A 26636-nucleotide genomic window follows, 5' to 3' on the forward strand; every position below is an offset into this window, starting at 1 on the left:
ACTGTGTGTACTTTACACGGTTCCTTTTGAGAATATTACACTACCATAGTTAAAGAGCCTGACAGCAGTCACACGTACATTATTCTTTTTAGTAAACACAGAAGTAACATCTAAAATAACACTTTTTAAAATTAAAACACCTAGGTGAAGTGCTAAACTCATGCTACAGGAAACCAACAAAGTTATAAAGAATTAGAGAAAAGACGAGATAAAATTTTAAGCAGTATTTCGATGATTCCATGCATACAAAGTGAAAAAGAAAGGTAATACTGAGGGAGGAGTTTCAATGTCCAAGAAAAGAAGGAGGTTGTGCGATGATTTCAACATAACAGGCAGGAGAAAGAGCGTGTAGGTTGGTATATTTAGAACTTAGAAGGAACAAGAGAAGAAAGTTCAGAGGAGCAATGACTATAGTAGTATTGTAAAAATAGAGCAACATGAGAATGGTTGCATCAGATAGAGTTGGCCGTAACCAGCTATAAGTACAATGAAGCACACTGGGATATTTTTGTAATTAGCATCTGCAATTGCTAATCAAAGAACACTGCAAGGAAAGGGAAATTAGAAAGGAATGTCTTCACAGGAGTGGCTAGAATGCAGAATTCTCTACCACAAGCCAATATTGAAAACATGCAAAACATACGGAATTGATGGGCAGGAAAAAAAACAGCTGGTCCATCAAGCCTGCCCCACACCATGGTGGCCGGAGAATCATAACTAAAGACTTCTTCCCACCCCCACCCCACCTGCCTCCCTCTTCCTTTGCAGCCATGTAATCTCCTGGGAGAAACAAAAATACAGAGAAAAATCCCAGGGCCAATGAGGGAAAAACTATTGTGGAAAATTCCTCTCCCACCCCCTCAGGCGATCGTAACTGTCATAAATCGCAACTTCTACAAGAAGTAACTCAGGAAGTAGTACTGAATGGCCAGCTGAGGGCGCCGTCCAAGGAGTATAAATACTCGGGCATGGGCCCACCTTGGCCAGAGACAATCTGGAAACAGGAAGCTAGTGACTACTAACTAGACCTCCATGTTTTGTTACAAGTCGATTAAAGCCTTGCTTTATGTACAACCAAGTGCGTAGTGAGTCTTTATTACATCAGTAACCAGTCCAGGAGATCACATGGACCAAGTGTTATCTAGAAAGACACTTACCTTCTGTATGATGTGGTCTCTGCCCCAGTCAGGAATTGGTCCAGCTCCCTCTTGAAGGCAGAGAGTCAGCACCCACCACACCATCCAGCAATGTATTCCAGAGACTCACTACTCTCTGGGAAAAGAAGAACCGCCTAACATCCAGTCTATTCCTACTCTTGCATAGTTTAACCTCATGTCTCCTGGGCCTGCTCAATCTGTTAAACTGGAATAATCTATCAATAGGGAAGCTATCCAGCTCTTTAATTCGTTTATAGACCTAAAACAGAATTAATAAATTCTTTTAAAAGGAATTTGATATTTGTTAGCGAAAGAGGAATAATAAAGAATATGGGGAGGGAGCAGGAGAGTGGTTTAGACTAGATGCTGCTGGTGGAAGAAATACTGACATAGACTTGAGAGGCAAAATAGTCCGCTTCTGTGCTGTAATATTCCATGATCCTATAGTTCTAAGGGCAATCAATGGATAAAGACTATGGGGGAAAAATTCAGTTGGTTTGCGCCTCCCGTTAGCGCCTTAAGAGGGCAATAATGGGGCGCAAAGCATCTAGCACCCCTGCGCGGCGATGTTTGCGCCACTCACGAAATTAACTAGACATTTTGCGGCGGTGCTAAACACTACCGCCACGATCTCCTGCGCCGGCAGACCATGACGTCAGTCGAGTGTGCAATGCCCCGGTAGTGCCCTGGACCAGATATTGAGTAGCATCCCCTGCCTTACCACCTGCCACTAGCAACGACAGGTTGAGGGGAGCATTTTGCAGTCAGGAAGGGACTGGGGGAGTGCTATTTAAAGGTGACCGCTTCCTGCCTTTTTTTGTTGGTGACATTTTTGCACCACGCATTCTGAGAGAGAGAGAGAGAGAGACTTCTGGAGAGATTCAATGCTGTGTGAAGGTGTTTTGGGTACTGAGCAGCACTTTGCAGGTTCATTTTGATTTGCCCTTCCTTGTATCGATTTAGAAGAGACTGCGGGGGCTGCACTCTGAGCTCTTTCCCTGGGTCTCTCCATTGTTCTTTCCAGCAGATTTGATGTACAGGTCTCTCCAGGCCGAGATTCAAGGCTGCAATGAGCAGGATTTGGCTCTAACCCTAACCCTAACCCTCCCCTTTAAGAACTGGCCGGTGCCATTGTGTCTGTGTTTCATTGCTGACTGACATCACATGAGCTTTGCCAGCGCTGTGAGTTAGCGCCTCGCTCCTCGGCATTTGCGCCTTAAGATAGGTGTGAAGCACCTGATATAGCTCTCCAATCACCTCCAGGGGCGATAAAAGCCAAGTTTGCAGTCGGAGGCGATAATTAGCGGCAGGCGCTAATCTTTGTGCCCGGCCGGTAATTGCGCCCCAAATGGGGTGATACTGAATTTCTCCCCCTATATACCTCCTGAGAATTATTACAGTTTGTAGTTACTAAGCTACCAAAAAACATATCCTTTGTAGTTACATTAACTACAGATGGCCTGAATAGTCTGAAATGATATTATGGCTTTAATAGTTATTGATTAAATTATATTTGTTAGTTTCTCTTTCCACTTGCTCTAAGAGGCTGAGAAGGGTTTGTTGCAGTCTTCCTACCAGAAGTCAATGAAAATCGTGCTAACTGTAGCCTTTCTGAGCCTTGTGAGAAAAGGTAATTACCCTTGCAAAATATATTAGTTATAGGTAACAGCGTTGTAAAATTTACTAAGCACATGTATGTATGTATGTAAAAATATATATAATATATACCTTCAATTTAAGCCCACTGACAGCTTCATGAATACATGCACTATGCAATGAGCCATAAAGTCCCAAATTCAATCCCTAGTCTGTCTTGAATTAGCTGATCTTGGTTCAGACAGCAGCAGGGGTTCAACAATTAGCCTCAGCTCTCCTGGGCTAGAGAAAGGCAAAGGTTAGCCCAAAGTCCCACTCATGGTTGCTATCCAATGATCCCTGCTGGAAAGCGTGAATATGTGGATGTTGGTCAGGAACAAATTGGGCTTGAAAGAAAGACTTGCATTCAGTTTGAAAGAAAGACTTGCATTTATATAGCAACTTTCATGACCTCAGGATGTCCCAAAATGCTTTTCAGCCAATTAAGTACTTTTGAAGTGTAGTCACTGTTGTAATGTAGGAAGTGCTACTGCCAATTTGCACACAGCAAACTCCCACAAACAGCAATGTGATAATGACCAGATAATCTGTTTTAGTGATGTTGATTGAGGGATAAATATTGGCCAGGATACCAGGGATAACTCCCCTACTCTGCTTCAAAATAGTGCCATGGGATCTTTTATGTCCACCTGAGAGAGCAGAGGGGGCCTCGGTTTAACTTCTCATCCGAAAGACAGCACCTCCGACAGTGCAGCACTCCCTCAGCACTGCACTGGAGTGTCAACCTAGATTTTTGTGCTCAAGTCTCTGGAGTGTGGCTTGAACCCTCAACCTTCTGACTCAGAGGCAAGAGTGCTACCCACTGAACTATGGCTAACACATATGTGGGCATGCTTGGATGTGATGCCCTCCACAGTAAAATAGCCTGGTGAAGCTCACAGTCCAGAGCACTTGGGTGAGGTACAGGAGGCCTATGGAACTGTATCTGCACACAAATCAGCATCGACAAGAGAGGAGTGGAGAAAATTGGGGGGGAAATTCAGCGTATTGCACATCCAGAAATAAATTAGTAAATAAATACATTAGGTACACACCGAAAGATTGTAACGAGAAGCCATACAAAACCATGATTAGGAAGGAACGCACTAAAAGAAGGGTGATTGTACAGTTTCTGCAACAGTCCATGTTTATCAGAAGTTCTTTTCATAGAATCATAGAATCATAGAATAGTACAGCACAGAAGGAGGCCATTCGGCCCATCGAGTCTGCGCCGGCTCTTTCGAAGAGCAATCCAGTTAGTCCCCCTCCCCCGCTCTTTCCCCCTATCCCTGCAATTTTTTCTCCTTCAAGTATTTATCTCGTTCCCTTTTTGAAGGCTACTATTGAATCTGTATCCACCATCCTATCAGGCAGCGCATTCCAAATCCTAACCACTAGTTGCATAAAACAGTTTTTCCTCAGTTCGCCTCTGGTTCTTTTGCCAATCAGCTTAAATCAGTGCCCTCTCATTATCGACCCTTCAGCCATTGGAAACAATTTCCCTTTATTTACTCTATCTAAACCCTTCATGATTTTAAACACCTCTATCAAATCTCCTCTTAGCCTTCTCTGCTCTGAGGAGAACAACCCCAGCTTCTCCAGTCTATCCACATAACTTTTGTATCATAATTGTTATAAGAAAATCGGTGCATTTGCGCCTCTTGTTAGCGCTCCCAGGGGTGCTAACGGGGCGCAAATGACTTTTCACCTGGGTGCGGCACCGCTAATGACTCCCACTAAATTCAGCGGGAGTTTAGCGGCAGTGGTAACCAGTAACGCCCCGCTCCACTGCGCAGGCGATGACGACATCATCACCATGCGCAGCGCCCCGTTTTCGGCGCGCCTGCAAAATTGGCCCGCGCCCCCTGAATCTGCATCGGGCGATGACAGCGAACGATTCGGGGGGCGGGAGCGGAGCGGCAGGAGGCTCACTGGCCGATAAGTAAAGGGGAGGTGGCGGGCGGGGAAAAAGGAAATCAGCCGACTTAGCCGTCACGGCCCATTGCGTCTTTAAACGCGGGGTCCGTGCTGCGATCCGGCAGCCCAGCACTCCTCTTGTGCCGGGCGCTAAATTTAGTGATTTTGGCAACCCAAAATGGTCACTAGAGAATTTTTCCCCCATAGTGTTTTCAGTCTACTTTGTTATTTTATGAATTAAAAGAGAGGTGCAAATGCAACTTTTAAAAAATAATTGCAGGTGAAATGAAGGTGAATCGTTGATATTTGGTCCGATGGTGCAGTTTGTTGGTGTTATCGGCACCTGGAAGTTGTAAAATGTGAGTCCTGTCCTATATTTCAGGCTTCTTATTTCAGAGAAAATCATTTCCTGTTATACCCTGCGAATTGGGACACTGTAACGTACCAATAGATCATCTAGGATTAACATTCAATGAACTTGTCAGACAGAATGTATGCTTTATATGCAGTTCCTGGTTACAATCAATCTCTTAACTACACCACAATTCACACACATATATTAGGGAATTGCAATGCATTGTTCACTTGCATCTCTTTTCTGTCATTCTCCTTGCAAATAAATGCTTGAATCTCCTACCCTTTAGTTTGGCATATGACCCCTTTAGCCATTACCTTCATGGTTCACACCTCTGTGGCTGCATAGCACTCTGCTCTAACTTTCCCTAGTCTGCTACTCTTTCCCAGTAGATTCTGACTCCGTGTGTCTTGGAGACAGAGTGATAAAACAAATGCATCCCCTGTTTGTAGCGTGGGTCCAATTCAATTGAGATTGTGTTGATTTTGACCAAATTTAATCTCCCTAGAGTTCACACTATAGCTCTGCCCTGAGCCAGGACATAGGTCAGACGGTATCAAATTGCTGTCTGTTGCAAGTCCTGGTCAGCAATGCTAGGTTACAGAAACACCAGCCATTTTAAAGCCATATATAACAGTCCAGTTTTCTTTGGAATCATTTGGAACATCTGAAGGTTACATTTTTAATTTCAGTTTAATATGATACTAAATATATCTTCATTCTATTTACATCAGCATAGATTTTATTTGGAAACAGCCATAAATGCACAATAAATGACATAACAGAATAAATAAGACTTTGTCACCTAACCCTGTGTGATATAAGTTTACCGTTATCTGCAGTTAGCTGTTTGGTGAAAATGTGTTAAACTGATAACCCTGTCTTGGCAGTGAGGACTGGAAGTTAAAAGATGGCTGGGAATGTGTTGTAAGACTGTAAGATTACCAAATGATTCGCATGTTGTCCTAAAATTTTTGCTCAAAAGCTTAATAATAATTGGAAACTCTAACATTCCATTGCATGCAGCCCATAACACAGTCACAGTCAGCTTTCACTGTGTATGATATATATGGGCTTCCATCTTTTTCCATCATTGAGTTCTTTTTTTATTCCACTTCATATTTTGAATTACTAATGCCATTTTTCCATATCTCCTGCCAGCTTCCATTATGACTGCTGAGTTTTCTCTGCAGCTTTACATCATTTCACAAGAAGACAGCTTCTTAACTGGAAGGTAACCGTGTGACAAGAAGAAAGTTTTTTACTGGAAGATAATTATCATGTGACAGGAAGAGAACTTTTAACTAGAAGATAAAAGTGTTGGTTCCTCCTTTGACAGCAAAGGATAGTTTTACCAAGAAAAAAAGCTATGTTTTACAAATGTAGGCTCTAACCAATATAAAAAAGATTTTTGAAAATGTGTTTAATTAACATTTTTGTTTACAAAAACACAGAATGCATTGATGTTTATCATATTGTAAACTTTATTACATCACTTGTGTTTCAGGATGAAAATATTGAATAGTTTTGAATTATTCTCAGTTCTTAAACAAAAAGGTTTACCAAACATTTTCCACCAAAACAATGCCTGTTATATTGTACAGAAGCATTGCTAAATTAATTAGGTAAAGGCCCAAGCTGAATTCTCACATTCTCCAAAGAGTCTCACCTGATAGAGGTCTGTAAGATTGTGCAAGGGTTGGATAAGGTAGACGGAGAGAAGGTGTTTTCACTCGTGGGGAATCCAAAACTAGGGGATAGTCACTATTAAAATCTAATAGGGAATTCAGGAGAAACTTCTTTACCCAGAGAATAGTTAGAATGTGGAACTCGCTACCGCAAGGAGGGGTCGAGGTGAATAGCATAGATGCATTTAAGGGGAAGCTAGATAAATACATGAGGGAGAAAGGAATAGAAGGATATGTTCATAGGGTGAGATGAAGAGGGGTGGGAGGAGGCTCGTGTGGAGCATAAACACCAGCATGGACCAGATGGGCCGAATGGCCTGTTTCTGTGCCGTACATTCCATGTAATGTAATTCTACATAACATTCCTTCATACTTGTATCAGCTCGGGTCCTGACTCCCATGTCAGGTTGCATTTACACTATAGCTGCAGCTGTAGTGTAAAAGCACGCTAAAATAAATAGGTAACATCCTCACTAAAATAGCAATCAAAAGAGTATCAAGTGAATGCATAAATGTGTTTATATGTTAATATTGCACAGTGCAATCAAAGGACCCGAGGGTAAATTTCTGTCTCTACAGCCTGGACGTTAAGCATTGCTTGGGTAAAGTTCCAAAAGGATAATCTGCTGGGGTAGGTCGCATGCCCTTTACAGAACCCTACGGATTTCCCTTCCATTAAAATCAATGGAAAACAAAGAAACAAAGAAATTGCATTTATATCGCACCTTTCACAATCTCAGCTTGTCCTAAACCACTTCACATCCTATGAAGTACATTTGAAGTGTAGCCACAGTAGGAAAATGTGGCGGCCAATTTGCACACAACCAAGTCCCATAAATAGCAATTAAATAATTGACCAGATAATCTGTTTCAGTGAGATTCACTGAGGGATAAATATTGGCAAGAAAAATACTGGGAGAACTCCCCTGCTCTACTTTGAAAAGTGCCATGGGACCTTTTACATCCACCTGAGAGGGCAGACGGGGCCTCAGTTTAATGTCTCATCTGAGAGGTTACACCTTCAACAGTGCAGTACTCCCTCAGTACTGCAAATGAAGTGTCTGCCTGGATTATTATGTGCTCCAGTCTTTGGAATGTTACTTAAATCGAACCTTCTGACTCAGGCAAGAATGTAACCACTGAGCCAAGGCTGACAAGGAAAATCAGGTGAGTTCAGTTACTGATGTGCGATCCTCCCCACCAGATCTTTCTTTTGGCACTCTGCCCTCGTGATGCTTAACATCCAGGTGGTAAAGACACAAATCTACAGCTCTAACTTCTGATCAAATCCAGAATCATTTGTGAATATTGAGAAATTAATAAATGTCTGTTGAACAGATGCTTTGGTTTCTCCTCAAACTTGCAGAAAAATTGCAATTAAATCTGACGTCATTTTACAGGGGTTTCTAGTCCGCTGCAGTGTTCTCAGCCATTTCCTGCCATAATGTCAGACTTGGCTCAGCAGTAGCACTCTTGCCACTGAGACAGAGGTTGTGCTACAGGGACTTGAGCACATAATCTAGGTTGACACTTCAGTGCAGCACTGAAGGGACACGGCCTTGTGGATGAGACATTAACCGGAGGCCCTGTCTGCCCTCTCGAATGGAAGTAAAAGATCCCATGGCACTTTATGAAGAAGAGCAGGGGGAGTTCGCCCGGTGTCCTGGCCAACATTTATCCCTCCGCCGACACCACCAAAAACAGATTAGCTGGTCATTTATTTCATTGCTGTTATTGAAACCTTGCAGTGAATGAAAGAAAAGAAAGACTTGCATTTCTATAGCGCCTTTCACGACCTCAGGACGTCCCAAAGCGCTTTACAGCCAATGAAGTACTTTTTGAAGTGCAGTCACTGTTGTAATGTAGGGAACAGGGCAGCCAATTTGCGCACAGCAAGCTCCCACAAACAGCAATGTGATAATGACCAGATAACCTGTTATTTTAGTAATATTGATTGAGGGATAAATATTGGCCAAATTCGCTGTAGTACCAGTTTACTCTATGTACATTTAGTGTATAGATATCTTCGGCAGTGTTCTCCTTTTGAGAACCAGATCTGAGCTATGTATTGCAAACGCATACGATGAAAGACTCAATCAGCACGTTCTGAGACCGACAGTAACAAGTGATAGCTTCTAAGTGAGTAATGTCGTTAAACATCTACAAACTCCCAATAAAAAAGCAACTGATTTAATTTCATCGTTATTTTTGGTGCAATAATTGGTCTTGAGTATGTCACTGCATGGCAATACAAACTATCAGTGACAGTAGCAGCAAGCTGCAAGTCTTGTATAGCCGATAGTTAGCTCCTTAATTTGGAAGTGAATGTATTTCACTTTGGTTTAAATTGTTCTCACATCTAAATCAGTATGAAACTAGATTTAATATAAACCCGGTTTATATGAGACACAGTAGAAACAGATATAGTCCAAAAAGTCGTCTACAATATATTTATGCATATGTATCAAGTGCATTATATTATTACACGCTCATTGTGTTAACTGAACTCATTCATATTCAAATTCCACTTCTAACGCCGCCTTGCGGATTATCACTGAATCTATCCCGGTGACATAAAATGGCATAAATAGAATCATTTGTCCTTTTTTTTAGTTTAGACGGCCCAATCGCCACGTTTTAAAGCACATATCACATATTTGAAATCCAAGTTCCACACTCTCTGATTCAAAGACGTGCTTGCTTGAAGGAAAATAAATATCACAGCTCGCTGTATAAAATGCCAGGGTGTATTCCTCGGTGGGAGAGAGTCCCAGCAATGTGTGTTACTTATATGGGCAAAGAGCACGTGTTTGGTGTTTGTATTACCTGATCAAACAGAGATCACTCTGTAAGCTGTTCTTATAAACGCAGATCGACTTTTTTTTTACAGTTTATGACTTGGTCAGATTTTACCTCCGGGATGTTTCCTTCGGAACGACATTGCGTCCAGCTTTTTTTTTGAAATGGGTTCAGATTAAATGGGCCGTTACAGCCAAAGACATCTATTAGGTGTTTTTAAAAAACATAAAATTAGCGTAAAAACCACAATTCGGCTGCACATCGAATACTCACTTTCCAGAAAATCGTGGGGCAGATGTAGAAATATTTTCCGGAAAGAAAGCTTACATCAAATTGTCGGGAAAAAAAAAGTGTGGAACTGAAAAAAAGTCATTTTGAAATATTTGGCTACTTTTCATTTTCTGTGAATGGGCCAAGAATTTTTAAAATGTAAAGTATACAAATGTTAACACTTCAATTTTGCATAAATTGGCCATCAGTATAAGGTAGTCACCAAGCAATCCAATAGGGAATTCAGAAGAAACTTATTTTCCTAAAGAGTGGTGAGAATGTGGAACTCGCTACCACAGGGAATGGTTGAAGTGAATAGTATAGATGTGTTTAAGGGGAGGCTGGACAAACATATGAGGGAGAAGGGAATCGAGGGTTATGCTGACAGAGTTAGATGAGGAAAGACGGGAGGAGGCTGGAGTGGAGCATAAACGCCGGCATGGACTGGTTGGGCCAAATGGCCTGTTTCTGTGCTGTACATCCTATGTAATCCTACCTATATATATATAATAAAGCAATTGAACTATAAGACACACTGAAAGGTAAAGCTACCTGTCATAAAATGCGGCCAGTAACATGCTACCATAACTTGAAGCTATATTGTCCATTGCAGAAGTATTTCAAGTGGGATTAGGATCAGGGGTATATTCAATTATTTGCATTTCTATAGCGCCTTTCACGACCACCGGATGTCCCAAAGCCTTTTAGAGCCAATGAAGTACTTTTTGAAGTGTAGTCACTGTTGTAATGTAGGAAACGCGGCAGCCAATATGCACACAGCAAGCTCCCACAAACAGCAATGTGATACTGTCCAGATAATCTGTTTCTGTGATGTTGATTGAGGGATAAATATTGGCCAGGGCACCGGGGATAACTTCCCTGCTCTTTTTTTGCACGAAAGTAAGGCTACCATTCAGCAAATGGATTGTGTACAGGTGCCTCGCCCTGCCTTAGGTGGCTGCTGTGTTCATGGTTTATTGGATGGGTTTTACATAGGATTACATCGGATATACGGCACAGAAACAGGCCATTCGGCCCAACCAGTCCATACCGGCGTTTATGCTCCACTCGAGCCATTAAGTCTACTGATAACGCACAGCATCTAAATAAACCTGACGCTTCGTGACAACGGGCAACTTTAATGTGCATAAACTTTATTGTAGTTCTACATTTGTGTTACCAAACCCATTCATGGATTCCTTCCAACCGAGCTACAGGACTGTTGCTATTTGTCTGAATGCGATCGTTACATTCAGACTGAACTTGAGTGTATATACAATCTTCCAAAATTGTGATTTTGCATTTGGGGCGCCCAGAACTGGAGAGAGATTTAATTGGGGTGGGGAGGAGGGAGACATTCCGGTCAGGTGATGTTTCAGGACTGGGTCGACCTCAATGGGAGGTCCTCTCGCTCCACAGTCCCCAGACGACACCTCCCTTGAACTAGCTTGAAGTGTGTGTAATTGCAATGAAGCCCCGGGGAAGGACTTGTGTCATTTACAGTAACGTCAAAGGAGGAATTGACGAGGGTGGTAAAACATTCGATAATGAAACTGTTGCTCCAGTCTCTGCTCACGTTTGCACTAAAATGCACTTTTATCTAAATTCAACAATTAAAAGAACCAAATTCAACATGTCTAAATAACCACCGCGGTTATAGTTTGTGCGGGTGATGGGCACACTTGATACTCTGCTCTCTCTCTCTCTCTATTGACGTTTAAAATGAGAAGGTAAAACTACGAAAACGCATTAAAGTTTACGAGCTAGTAATTATGCTGCATTTATTTTCCGTGAAAACCAGATTCACTCAAAAACTGGTGCAGAGTAACGCTAGACAGTGTTGTTTGACTTATAATACACTTAAAAACTAACACAAGATACATATATGCAGTTTAAAAAAAAACTGAGCTAACATCGTCTACTTAAACTGGGAAATATCACAGCCTAGTCTCACTGCCTGATTATCTCTGCACGGCACGCCATAAGGTAAATAAGCAATGAGAGCGATTTTCTGTGAGCAAAATTGTAAAGCAGCGGATTCGGGCACCAGGGAGTTTTTAGAAGTGTAAATAGCCTAGTCTGTTCCTGGCCAACTCCGAGCGCCCTGGAGTGCTGGCGAATGCATAGATTTCAGGCACAATAATATTGCAAAGTCCGAAAAGCCAAGCGAATCGAGTGTCACGTTGCTGCAAATTATTTAACAATTGTATAGAGAGGATATCGCTTTTCACGTTATTCCGGCTAATTTGTCTGGATGAAAGGCGATCCCCTTTGGGGCTAATGCTATTCCCGAATGAGGTCAGTTATTTGTAGGGTTCAGCTCTATCTGCGGCAAGCTGTTAAACTCTCTCTCTCTCTCTCTGTCCTGACACCTCTCCCAAAAGAAAACCCACCTGACGTGTGTGGGAACCGTAAATCTCCCACCGGCGAACCTCGGCATTAAGCAAACAGCTCGAACTGCCGTCTGAATGTCAGCAGGGATGCCAAGGACCCAGCACTTTGTGGCAGTGATCACTGCAGTTGAAAACACTCTGGGTAAATGTTTGGACCCAATCAATTCCTACCCTTTTATACTTGCTTCCCAATATTTGACACAAAGAAGCACCAGGTAATTAAAAGTCTAGGGGAAAAAATAGAAGTTTAACTATATTACTATATGTAGGGGGAGCAATAATTACTCGGTCACTATCTAGGGAGCACCGGTTGCTCATTCTGTTGTATTTATCAATTCCATTATATCCAGGCCCACTCTATTTACAGTATACGACATAGTTCAAAGATTATATATAGCGGGCCATCGACGCCAGTTATTTTGGGGCAATTTGCTAACCTGTAGGGACACCCCCTTAAAGCTGGCGGGCCCCTTTACACTGGCATTATTAACTTGAGAAGATAGCTGTACTAAAAATAATTGCAAATGCTTCTTGTACCTGGCAGTTATTCGCGAGGTTAACAATTTTAAAATTAAATTATTTCACGAACAGAGGATGTATTTTAGTTGGTAATAGGGCATAATGTGCATTTTAAGGTAAAAAACCATCCGGACAGATTTGAGTTCAATCGTTCTTCCAAGACAGATGCATGTCAACACCCTTCTCAGTTAAGATGAGTGTCCTCCTTGGGTCATCATTTTAAATAAAATGTACTTGATAACAACAGGATTTAACCGCATTAAAATGTTTAAAAGAGCAGTTGACATTTTGCATTTTGTTTATAAATTCCACATGAAGGTTGTTCGGTTTTGTCGAAGCAAAATTGGTTCGACTCTTTAAAGAAAGCACACGGCAGGGAAAGGGGTTTCACTTTGGTCGAACTGTTTGCACTGCGTCCATTTATGGATTGCCTTAACCCTTTAAGTGCGACATCCTATTTGTGTCTATTTTAAACTTCTAATACTGGATAGCTGCATTTTATCGAGACAGGCATTAAACGCCGCCACTCCCCCTTCAGTTGTGGCACTGCCCGTTTCAATTAGTTGAACTCGTTGTGATTCGTTTTTATCTCTTTCGGTGGTTCGAAAATTCGACTGTGGTCCCGAAAGGGTTAATGCACACAAAAAGGAAAGGATTCTTGAGGTTAAAAAAAAATCCACCGAGTGCCTGCGGTATTTTTGCTGAGTTTGAAGGTAGTCCTGACACTGAACAAATTGATCTGTCGCTTGACGCGTCGCAGGCTTTGACAGAGTCTGCGTGGAGCTTGTAAATTTGTAGTATCCCAGCTTTTCTTCTGAGGATTGAGGCATTAGCAAGGCAATAAAGCGTTTAACAGAATGGTGCTCGGCCACCCTTGTATTATACACCACCTGTTAATTAGCTGGCCATCAATCCTTGCCTGATTGTCAAAACAGTCAATTAACTCCAAATACTCCAAAGACCGAACCAAACTCAAACACACGCGCGATGAACTGACTTTTAAGGAGCTCATTGTGACCTTCTGAATAAAACACCGGCATGTAAATTGGAAACAAGGTAGCACAAAATCAACCGAATGCAACAATAAACAGATCAAGTAGCAAAAGCTATTTCAACAAGAAAGCCCCGTTGTGCATCCAGACTCTCTTCCCATTTATCATTTTGTCCCTTTTAATGTGCGTATCATTCACTAAAAAAAATCAAACCGATTTCGAAGTTGACTGCAATAAATAATGATTTTAAAAACAAATTGTTGAGACGTTTGACATATATTTCCTACATTACAACAGTGAATACACCTCAAACATTTTAATAGGCGGTAAAGAGCTTTGGAACGTCTTGAGGTCGTGAAAGGTGCTATATAAATGCAACCTTTTCTTTTCAGTAGGAAAATGCATTTTCTTCTTTGTTATAATTCCAATAAATCGATGACGGTTCCATGAGATCTTGGAATATAGGGATAGGGGTTTCTAAGAGTACTGCATATCCTGGTGGGGAAGGTGATAATTTGTTTATTTAAAATTCCTCATTTATTTAAATTTAATGTAACGCCATGCATTTCACATTAGCTAAGACATTCATTCTTAATTAAGTAATGTTTGCATTATGGGATTGCACTCAGTATGAAGTGACAAGACATGAACCTTTACTTCACTATTAAAAGGTCAAGAGGATATTCTGGAGCACAACCTCAATATTCTATCATGGTTAAATAAGATATCCCTTTGACTGACACGTTGGAAAGCACCACTAGAGTAATAAACCCAAAAAGCCATTTCGCCCGCTGGGCTGGTCAATTTTTCTCTCTCGCTCTCTGGTTCTTCCGCAAGGGTCTTCAATCTGGTGATTTCCGTATTATCATTTTTATTTTATTGTATAAATATACTTGAATCAGGTTCCTGTGGCAACAGACCATCTCACTGTTATTCCCTTTTAAATTCACCTTTTTTTATTAAAGGTTTCTAACGTTTTAAAAAAACGAGAAGACTGATGTCAACAAAGTTTGCCCCTATTACTTAAAATGGGTGAAGGTTTGCAAGAGCTGATCAACAATGACTGAATGGCTTAGCATTCTGGGCGTGGAAGAATATGTCGTGTGCATTATTTATTGCATTCCTTCCGAAGTTTCCCTTAAATTTCCCCCCAAAAAACCCAGAAGTCTTGTTCTTAGAAAATGAAAACGCGAATTGGCCCAACAAGCTTGTTTTTTTCCCCTCCCCAGTGAACTTTCACACAATTACTGCGTATCATTGGAATTAAACATCAACTTACATAAAAGACAAAAAGTCTCCGCAAATTTACTGATTGATGTGATATTGGCAGAACTTAAAATATTGTTTACCACTACACTCAGCAGATTCCCACACTAATTAGTAGATTTGTTGATTAATTAAAACAAAAGTTGCACTCTGAACTTTACTTGTCTACTTTTAGCAGAAAATGTCCCCCAATTTCTATTGTCATTCCAGAATACCTTCATGCCTTAACTATTGTTGGTATAAAGTATAAAGAATAGACTGATAGTCAGGGATCTGTCTGGGTGGTAGTGCAAGAGAACTTCTGGTAATATTTGCCTGGACTCTCCAACGTGATCTCTTTATTCGCTTTTACAATGTAACAGAATTATGTTTTGCAACGCCAGTATCTGCAGTAACATTTTTTCACATGGGTGTTCTTATATCCTCAGCATGTTAATATTAGAAAAAGTATTTTTGGTTGATGCGAATTTAATTTTAAGACTTTTTAAACTTGCATGGTGAAATCGAGGGAACCTAGGTTCCCATTAGCTTGTAAAGCATCTGTCCTTTTTAGGTCGTACTGCAACATTTAGAAGTCCTAATCACGAATAACCCCCCCCCCCCCCTTAAATAAGCATTCTATAAATCTCTGCTCTTTCATATACGCATGGTATAAATCTTTGTGAGTTATTTATTCTCGTGTCACTGGGTTGGATTTTTTAGACTCTGAGGCTCCTCCTGGTCTTGGGTCTGCTCTTTCTGGGCAGCCCAGATCTCCATCCCCCATGCCATGAACTGCCCACGTTGTTAAATGAGGCATCGACTGGTGAGCAGTGAAATGTGGACAGCGCTTTCCTTGGTAGCCTCCAGCTATACACATTCCAACAAACGTCGAAGCCCCTGATGGAAGATTAATGCACAAAATGGGAAATAGCTCCAAACGACATCATCATTAACGCGCCACTGCACGCCTATTCCATTTGCTTTAACTTTTAACTGTCATATTATGCAAATTCAGTTAGAGATGACATAATACAGTTTCTATATATTTGCTACATTTTCGTGGGTAAACCAGTCTTGTCAATCTAGCGGTGGGGAGGATACGAGTATTCAGAATGAGTCTTGAATATGCAATCTCCTGGCTGCAAATTTCAATTGTCGACACTTTAGTCAAATATTTTCTAAAAAAAAAGGATTGCCGTTTAACTTCTGTCAGTGATTCCATAAATCCATCAGATTACGGGTCGAGGTTGACCGTTTTGAATTAATTTCAACGAAAAATAGAAATAAAATTAATATTTTATGTCTAATAGTGTAACACATCCGAACTTCCACTTCGCATTCTTTTTAGTCTCTGGAACGAATTTTTTTCTAGTTAAAAATAAACCATCTATACTTTCCATTCGAAGGAATAAAGGTGTCATCACAGCCTATGTTAGTTATACAGTCAGGTGGAGGAAACAGCGAATGATGAATTATACACGCTGTGTATAAATAGCTGAAAGGCCTGTGTAGGTTTCGTTAGCTAGGATGTAAGAATAATGTAACAGACACCGTACAATCGTTAAGAAATAAGGGGCATCGGGGTTTTAAGCAACGGCTGGGTTATATATTTCTTTAGCTGAAATATGTTGCTGAAATATTCCGGCCTGACATCACATTCGTCAACTTATTAAAACACTGGTGAGATGGTTTTTGCTCACTGATGCATGCATTCGTCGCATTCCACACGCGGAATTAGCCACCCACGAAACGGTTCCCTCCTTTTTATTATGGCAGATAAAACATCTATTTTCACTAGGTGGCAATGTATTATGCCACTGTGTTTCCCTGGACTGGCAGGCGCGTTTGCAAAACATCGAGACGAGTGCGCTGACATACAAAGTAGTTCAACGTTAATATCTATAGGGAAAGTTTCCACTTTTTCGGCGTTTACTATTTTTAGACCTTGACATGAACAATTGCTTCCATGGCTTTGAATGGGAGGGGGAGAAAAAAAAGGTGAATTGCTGTTGTTTAATTGGGATGACGCAGAGGTCAGGGCGAGACACAGTCCTGAGATCTGCAAAAATCACGCAACCTACATTCACAAATATCTCTGCAGAATAAACAGAATCTCTTGGAAAGCTGCCCGGGTCACTCTTTACGGCTACAAGTTTAACTGGAAGAGGAAACTGCGATCATTATTCATTGAGTAAGAAGTATATGCCAGGACCGGGCTGTGCGGGGTTGCAGGGTTGCCACTTTTCCTGGTGTATTGTGTTTTGGTCCGGAGCGATTTCCGTGTCGTGGGTCGAGGGGGCGGTCTTCCGCTTGAACCCACTCTGCGTGTGAAACCCCAATCAGATTCTGTGTGGTGCAAATCAACTCACCGGGAAATAATGTTGGAAGGAAGAAGTTTGACTACAATACCTTTGTTGTAATAAACCGGACGATGCATAACTAAAACCCTGAGCAATATAACTAAAAACACACACACATTTTAATAAACCTATAGTCATTTATGTATAATTTTAACAACTATGACTTATTAATTAAAAACTCCTGCACTGCCCAGATACTTATATAGGTAGTTGGTGCCATAAAGACGCTTCCTGTTAGCTGTTATTATGTTGAAATGATATTTGAAGTAACATAACTATGAATATATCACTCAAAAATAAATGATTAATTCAAAAGGGTTTCTAATTAAAATATATAATACAGTATAAAAACAAAATTATTAAGGATTACCATCTAGTTTAAAAGTCTACGGGATGTGCATGTACAGGTAGATAATTAATATTATACACATTCAACATCTGTCATTTAAGAGGCACATTTTTACTTCCACTATTTGCTTTTCAATGAAGAATCAATCGAATCAATTCAAAACTAGCCCAATAAAGATGTACCTAGCGAATTTCAAATGTAAATAGTACTGAATCAATAGGAATTAAAGGTAAATAACAAAAGACATGATTGAAACAAAAATCACGAGAAAGGCAAAACGTAGACATTCTAATGTATTTTTGATATGCTTTAATTTTAGAACCTGACGTATGACTACAGTTTAAAAAACAACAAGAAAGGCACAGCAGCTTTTAGAAATGTAAAACTCTTCAAAGGTAATCTCACAATTATGCTCCATATTTTGGTTTAGAGTGTGGTCACCACACTCCACTCAAAACATGTACCAGTAACCTGTAAATGATATGCCTTGAGGTGTGAGTGTCGGCGTAGTTGCCTGTTCACTTGAATATTCAGCTTCTGCTTGTTTCTTGTGAATTATCCCGGCCTGCATAACAGAACAGTTAGAATGCTCTCCGAGCAGGTTCTGTGGTCGGCAGAGCGGTTCAGTGCCGGAGAGGGCATGACCTTCATGTATCTCAGCAGGGATCCAGACACCCCGAACCAGTCACTGGAAAAAGAAACATCTAGGTCATATTCCTTTTTTTTTGACAACAAGCTGACCTCCAAATTGAACTTATCAGAAAGTACCTCATTTCTAAAATTCGCAATCTCCTGTTACCTACACGGCGCATTGTGCATCCCACTGATAAGATTTTTTTGTCAAAAAGATCTAAATGCTTTGTGATCCTGTTCAGACAACGATCGCATATATATAAACACTGGCGTTTGATCAAGGAAATAAACCACAATGAACGCTAAACACATATTTATCACAGTCACATTCCTCACTTTATATATTCAGAAATATTTTCATACAATTCGCACCAATTTGGCGGGATTGCTGTAACAAAAGTTGAAAAACATTTTAGGAGAAAAATATAATTATAATATGCTGTATATTTCAAGGTAGAATATTTTTTTAAAGTGTAATGCCAACTGATTCTGTAACACTTATATTAAAATCAATACGCCACGAACTTAAATACAGTTGCATAGTGTATTTCACAGTAAGATTATTTAAATGTAGAAATACTAATCATGACACATTTATGGAAATATTACTTCATTGCTTTAGAAGCAAAATCACAGTATCTCAGAATGCCTATTTCCAGTGAATCATTCGGCCTCATGCGCGATTATAGGTGTTAACACAACAGTTGTCACGGTGTGGAAAACGTTATCTTTGCTTTTATGGTTGCCCTCTGATTGCAAACAGCCACTCTGAATTGGTGAAGTTGAACCCTTCAGAGAGTGGGCTGACGTGAATTTACCGGCGTGAGACTAAACAGTTGGCAAACGCACATCATTAATTTTACTGCATGACCCGTTTGCGTGAGTGATAGCTACTGATGGCCAGTACATTACATTTACAAAAGAATATGTAATATGCAATTCAGCTAAATCATATAACGTTATCCTTTTTAATAATTTTCAACAGTTACTTTTGATTAATTGCATTTACTCAGATCAGCTATATCTGATATTACGGAAATTATACATTCCATGTAGTAATTTATCACGTTAAAATGAATTAGATAATGTATGACACTTTATATCATGGTATATGCTTCGCAATCATTCTGAATCGTTACTGACTATATGGGCAGGTCTGAAACATGCAATGGGAGCAAATATGCTTTGTAGTGTGCAGCAGGTTGAGGAGAAATGATTGAAAATGACTTGTCCTTGCGCTCTTGTTCACCGTGCCAGTGTTTTGTTGGCTTCCCCTTCAGTCCTAAAAATACGCCTGTAACATTCTAAACATTTTAACTGGGTCGCTAAGCAAGGCGTTCCGCAATTAACTATACAGCATGTGAGGGAACATAACATGATATGCAGCTGAGAATGATCTATTACATCTGAGAAATATATTACACCGATGTTGATGTTTTGAATTTTCCATTTTTATGTTAAAAGGTGTAAAAAGGATGTCGCATATTTTACAAAACGTATTGCGAGGTATAGCAATTTTGTTTTTTATTGATCAGAACTGCAACGCTAAATGCAAATTTCAATTCCATCGTATAAAATATAAAATACACGCGGGTGTCGCCATTTACAGTGCCTGGTCTACTTAATTGCTAAGAGACAATAATAACATGCCGCCCTGACCAGGTACGGACTCAGCTGTTACGTCGCGTCTTCAATGGCCTTCTGCTCAGTTTCAAGCCAGTTTCCAAGCTGCTCACCTCCCAACCCAATGATCTGCGTGTCGTACTCGTGATCTGCGTGTACTCTGTCCGAATTAAAACCAGGGCCGACTGCAGATATATTATTGCAACCAGCTAAATGTCCTACATAAGCAAATCAACCAAAATGTAAATGGACAGAAAATGACCTTTTAGTTTCTTACATACTTCTATACAAATCTAAAAAAAAATAGTGAGGCACTGCTAAATTAAAATTCGGAACGATTCTATAATCAAACTTTATTATTTTTCCTACGCTTATAGGAAATACATAATTATATAAAAACCATCATATAAAGATTGCCGTTGCGTTTTCATATCATGCGACAGACTACCGTACAATATAGTTAACAGCCAGGCATTAGGACCGCGCGGAACAATACGCCAGTGTGGGAGGGGTATTCCGCGTTTGCGTGCAAATGGGGCAGTCTGGTCCTTGTGTGGTCCGGGTGTGTGGTCTCCGGTCCCGATCATCTGTCCAAAGGCTGCTAACTTGGATGTGAATGACCACCTCTGTTTACTTTAGCTCTGTCTGCAGTTAGTGAACTCTGCTCAGCGTTTTCCTGGCATGGCAGGTTCCAGCTGGTGCAGATCAGGACTTAGCAAGGGCTCCTCGGGATGGTCTGCAAATGGACTCCTGCGTAAATCAACGTCAGAATTTATGGACCATTTTCCACCTCATCTCGCTCTGCCTAAAATATACGAGTCTCATAAACTATGAGTGGTGAAGAAAAGTTGTAGATGTTCTGATTACTGTTCAGAAGAATAAGACGTTACAGTAACGTGCATAGCTTACCTGTAAAATTCAGTGTAAAGTTGCAGTGTCTGTAATCGACAACACAATCGTGCATTGTCCCTTGTATGAACTCTTGTAATTAATTACCTCCTATCATTTTGCTTTGAAATGTCACTTTTCAATTTGCTTATTATAGTCTGTTTGCTGTTAAACAGTGTTTCTTGTTTTTCAAATATGCAGTTACCATGTGACAAAAGACGTGTTTAAATAATGAATAATGCTGTTGAATTATAATATTTGTGACACTGGATAGTCTATGCACCTTTATTCATTTAAGATAAAGAGGACGGAACAACATAGACATATCAAACACGGCCATCCAAAATGCAACAGCGGTTACAGCTATGTGACTGGTTGTAAGAGAATAACCTATTGTAACAACTTAAACAAACAATCTATTTCAATCCCTCGTGTGCAAAATATGAACAGAAGTGTGTTTTCTTAACGACTGTAGCACAATTAAGGGAGAGGTGAAGTGATACTGGGCAACCCATTTAGTCAAACTAAAGGAAATTGGCTGGGGGGACGCTGTCTGCATTTTAGAACTCTGGACTGCTGTTCTGGGCGCCAGTGTACTTCTCCAGTACCTGACCTTTCCCCTTTAACCTCTTCTGGCTTGGCTGGAAACTCGCCCTTAAATGAGACGAGTCTACTAGCCTAGGATTCCGTTCCCAGAAGATTATTTTTAATAGGAACAACTGGATTGCCTAATCAGCGAGCCTTAATAACAAAACTTTGCTCCTGAATTAATCTTCAGCGCATTATTCTGTATTTCCAGCATCGTTTCACAGTTTTGAATGAATTTCAAAATATTTAATCAAAGGGCAGTTCATTTTGCGTCTGCAGTTCAATATTCAAGCGAGCAAAGGAAACCATATCACAGTGTATCAGCAAATAAACGCATTCGTATGGAGATCTGGCTATTTGGAAAATCAGTAGGTGGCTCCTTAAATGTACTGTAATATTTCCCTGAAATACTTGGGGCACGCTTTCAGTAGCTTTTCACCACGTTCAAGTGTTTCTATAATTTAACCTATTGCTTCCAGTTACAGAACATATGGGCGAAGTCAAGAGCAATGTGTCAGACATACAGATGCCTCTACAAAAAGATACTTTCGACAACATGACTGTGCTAACATTGTATAAAAACAAAGTTGTTTAAACCCTTTAAATGTTTAAACGGAAAGGCAGCTGCAGAAAAGTCTCGCATTTGTACAATCTGCTTTGATTTACACATTTTACTGAATAAAAAACCATCACAATCCTCTATTTTACATGCGAGAATGCATCCTGGATTATTTCATAATACGTTAGATGTCCATTTACTGATACTGAAATAGATATTGCAGCTTCGGTGCGCACTGGTTGACATTTAGCAGAAATTGAAAAATAAGTCATTGAACTGGAAGCAAACGACATAAAGATTTTACATGAAAATCGCGAGTCCAACAACCCCCCAATTAAATAACCAAAACATTGGACCACTCTTTCAGAGTTGGAATATGAAAACAAATACGTCAACTCAGACGTTTACGCTCTACTCTGTTTGGAAAGAAATGTTATCCAGCCAGTACACCTTTTCCTTTAATTGCCCTTCATAGGTTGGTTTCATTTTGAAACATCAAAAATCAAACCTTAACACAACCATTGCATCAATTCTAGTGCTGTGTGATCCTGCTCAAGGTATTGTAACTGCCCAAGGAAGGTGAAAATGTTGATTTGGGAAATCAAGTGGCAATTTAATTTCCTTAATCGTCATACTTACCATATCTAATTAATATAAACTTGATTTCAACGGTTTCAAATGTATATGATGCACATCCTTTTCTCAGTTGGTTTAAGCCGACAAACTTAAAACTGCTGGATTTATCAATATGATGGTTTCCCCACCCCTCAATTTGTTGGCTATGTATTGGTTTGTGTATCATATACATTGAAACAGTGGAAATCAAGTTATATCCATTAGATATGTTAAATATGATAACCAAGGAAAATGAAATTGCCACTTGACTCCCAAGGCAACATTTTCACCTTTCATTGGCAGTTACAATACCTTGAGCAGGATCAGACAGCCCTAGAATTGATACAATGGTTGTGTTCAGATTTTATTCTTAATGTTTCCAAAATGAAACTAACCTATGAAGAAAAAGTGTAGCGGCTAGATGCATTTCCCCCCCCAGACAGAATATAGTTAAAACGTCTGAGTTGAACTGTTTGCTCTCATATTCCAATGTTTTACGACTTTCAAATTGAATTAAAATAGTCGTTTTGTGTTACATTTTGCGTGTTAGATTACATTTAGCCCAGAAAGCAGTTTGGGAAGGAATTAGCAAATCTAGCCTGTAATTGAGGGAAGGCGGCTGTCTCGTTTTCATTTTAATCATATGCCACTTTTATGCTTGCCAGTCTTCTTTAATCAGTCCGACATTTAACTGTTACAAAGTTTGAAGCCTGAAGTTTTTTTTAAACTTGACGTTTTCAGTCACAGCCTGCTTAAATTGATGAATTATAGAGAATGTAGCGTTTGTGCACAGGCCTTTGTGGTTTGTCTATTGCAAAGTTCAAGTGGTACGCTTGTCCAATGTTATCCCCATTTCAATTAATCTCCAAATCAAACTAGGCCTACCAATGTCTAATAAAATATAACTAACGTTTCCAGGAAAATGTAAATAACAGGCTATGAAAATAGATCACTTTATTCCCACCCATGGCGCCTCACCGCAAAATCTGGTGAAATAACGGATTCTTTTTACAGACATGTGGGTGGTTCGACACCTTATATCATTATCCAAACATGGACCCTGCTGCGTTGTGTGGTCATTTTTGATTTCATAATTACTTTCGGAAGACCTTGGGACATTGGTCATAATTTTCTTTTAATCCTAAACATATAAAGGAAGTTTTCGCAAAAAAAGCTCTACTTTATGCTTCCAGCCTCAAAGCCTCCTTTCAGCACGGTTGCCATGGATTAGAACACTATTTCCAATAATTATAAATCTGTTCACTTTCACCGTCGTCATTTGCCTTCCTTAAATGGCTTAGTCAATAAGTTGGCAGTGTTGCCGTTGAATATTTAAATTACTAGCTATATTACAGAATGAACATTAGGATACATATTAGAAATATAAATTGGCCTGAAATAGGATACTAATCACAACTTGGTAGGTATGTCCACAAATTGTCATCTTACTTCACCTGGGCACTTCTGGGTTGTAAACGTATATGTGAAATGATTCCTCAAGAAATGTACAGAAAGCTAGAATGTACCACTTTATATGATACCTTGTTTTACTATCAGCATATCCGTATCAAAACGGAACACTTTCATTAAAGCCGTCTGTGAAAATGGGACGTTCTCAAAATGATTCAAAATGTGTTACATAAAACTATATATTAGAATCAATAAGGATCTACGTGCATTCTGTATCTCATCACATCTAAATTCAGATCGCAGAGGTCTGTCACTGAGTCTGAACTGACAATTTTTAAAACCCGCAATAAAAAACTAATTAGCCCTGATTGAGTGCACTTTACAAGACAGAGAACATCTATTTTTTTACCAGTGCTGAATAAAATACTTTGTTGTAAACTATAATTCTAATTCCGATTTGTGAAATGACCGTCCATCTGGTTGCAATATTTAATGGAAGTTATTCAGATCAATATTTGTGCTTCTTAAATCTTCTTTAGAAACTGTGAATTAACAACATACGATTTTGTTGTGGAATATACATCGAGGCAAATATTTGCACAGAGCAATTGTCATATTGAGATTAGATGGCGAACAGCAACATTGATAACATTAAATACATTACACGTATCAGTATAAGAAATCCTTTCACTTTTAATGTCTATGATGTATATATTTACTATATTTTAATGAATCGAAATATTTCTTAAAGGAATCACGAATATAAAGATATAAACCTAGATTTGATTCTTGATGCCTGCAAGACAAAGTTGCTAAATGCATGAAAGTAATTTTACTGAAATGATTGGATGACAGGATCTCAGTGACTCCCCTTAGCCTCACCTCACGACATGTTCAGCTATTAGCTGTTAAAACCAATGTAGGTGGACCTTATTGGATCATGCTATGCACTCTGAAGTTTCTAAGTGGTCCACACCTTGAAATACAGGCAGGAGCGAGATTTGGTTATAAAGTAAGCGGCTTATTCAAGCACAAAATAGTGTTTAATTTCGGGTTTAAAATCACTGAGATTTGGGATACATTTAATGAGATTGTAGGGAAATTATACAAATAACTTAAATGAGTGAGATTGGCGGTATAATTACAATTTAAGCCAACCGCTGTGAACATGCAGAGTAAAATACATCTCCTGGGGAGTCCCATGAGGCGCTGGCTTCACACTGTCTGCAGTATAACTGCAATTGCCAATCAACACTCCAACATGGGTCCTCATTCCAGAGGATCATTCTAAAAATCGATATTTTAGAATCCATAAATGTGATGGGAGTAATACAATCCCTCCTTGTTTGATTTACATAGAAACCGAGATGACTTACATTTTTAAACACAGATTTCAACCAGCATTAATCTCAATTCACATTTACACTGAAAAGTAAGTACACGCGCATTTTTCTATCTCAGCTTTTCAGTAATTTTTAAAGAAAATCGGATTCAGATTGCAAACTGAATTTATTATTTTTTAAAGAGATACATGGAAATAAGTTGATTATCCACACAAGAAATCTACTGCAGTAGTTATACCGCAGGTGCCGGTTTGACATTTCTGCATGTTTTTAGGGGGGTGCAAGGTGACATGTGCATCTGGTCACTGGCATCCAAATGCAAGTGGAATCCTCGTCAATACTGAGCTAGCCGTTCTGCTGTTTTGTTGCTAACATTTAAAAAATAACGCAATTTAACTCTTCAATGTTTAACAAATTGATTTCGCACAGTTGCGGTTTATACAGTCGACAATGTGAAGGGGAAGCGGTGTGAGACTGCCTCCAGGAAATGCTCTGACACTGCATCTGAATAAACTTCTTCATATGCAGATCGGTTGCTTTAAATTGAAGTTATGTTACAGATTCTGAACAGATACAGCGTGAAAACGATGCTACCTTGATGTAAAACCTATTCATCTAATTTTAAGTAAGGGACCAGTTGCATGTACAGGTACATATACAAGTCTTCGACCAGTGCTTGCAGATTGCGAGTGATTCTGCTGACACCAGCCTAATGACAACAGTGTTATGCGGCCACTTTCTCAACAGTCAACATTGGACTGGGCTTTACAATAAAACGTGTGCATGCACAAATTGGTCGGATTTCGCAGACATGACATGAGCTGTTTTGCATTGATAGATGCCCACGCTGAGCAGATGAAAACACTGAGCAGAGTTCACGAACTGATTGTCAGGGAGCGCGCCATGGTTTTAAAAAATCTTTTCCAGTTCGACGTTTAAATCTGTGACATACATAGGATTACATCGGATGTACGGCACAGAAACAGGCCATTCGGCCCAACCACTCCATGCCGGCGTTTATGCTCCACTCCAGCCTCCTCCCGTCTTTCCTCATTTAAATCTATCAGCCTAACCCTCCTCCCTCATATGCTTATCTAGCTTCCCCTTAAATGTATCTATAGTATTCGCTTCAACCACTCCCTGTGGCAGCGAGTTCCACATTCTCACCACTCTCTGGGTAAAGAGGTTTCTTCTGAATTCCCTATTGGATTTCTTGGTGGCGATCTTATATTGATGGCCTCTAGTTATGCTCTTCCCCACAAGTGGAAACACTCTCTCTGTATCCACTCTATCAA

General features: G+C 39.9%; 1 long non-coding RNA gene across 1 annotated transcript in view; it reads right to left on the bottom strand.

Moving 5' to 3' along the window:
* Positions 1–17976: 17976 nt before the first annotated feature.
* The window catches only part of LOC147116691 (uncharacterized), a 93015-nt gene continuing 84355 nt past the window's right edge, over positions 17977–26636 (bottom strand). Inside the window, exon 2 of the long non-coding RNA XR_015078617.1 lies at positions 17977–18370. This is a non-coding gene — a long non-coding RNA (uncharacterized LOC147116691). The remainder of the gene's footprint in view (positions 18371–26636) is intronic.

This window comes from Somniosus microcephalus, chromosome 6, assembly GCF_052327205.1.
Source record: "Somniosus microcephalus isolate GS21.2 chromosome 6, FLI_Smic_1.0, whole genome shotgun sequence".
In the NCBI taxonomy this organism is placed as follows: Eukaryota; Metazoa; Chordata; class Chondrichthyes; order Squaliformes; family Somniosidae; genus Somniosus; species Somniosus microcephalus.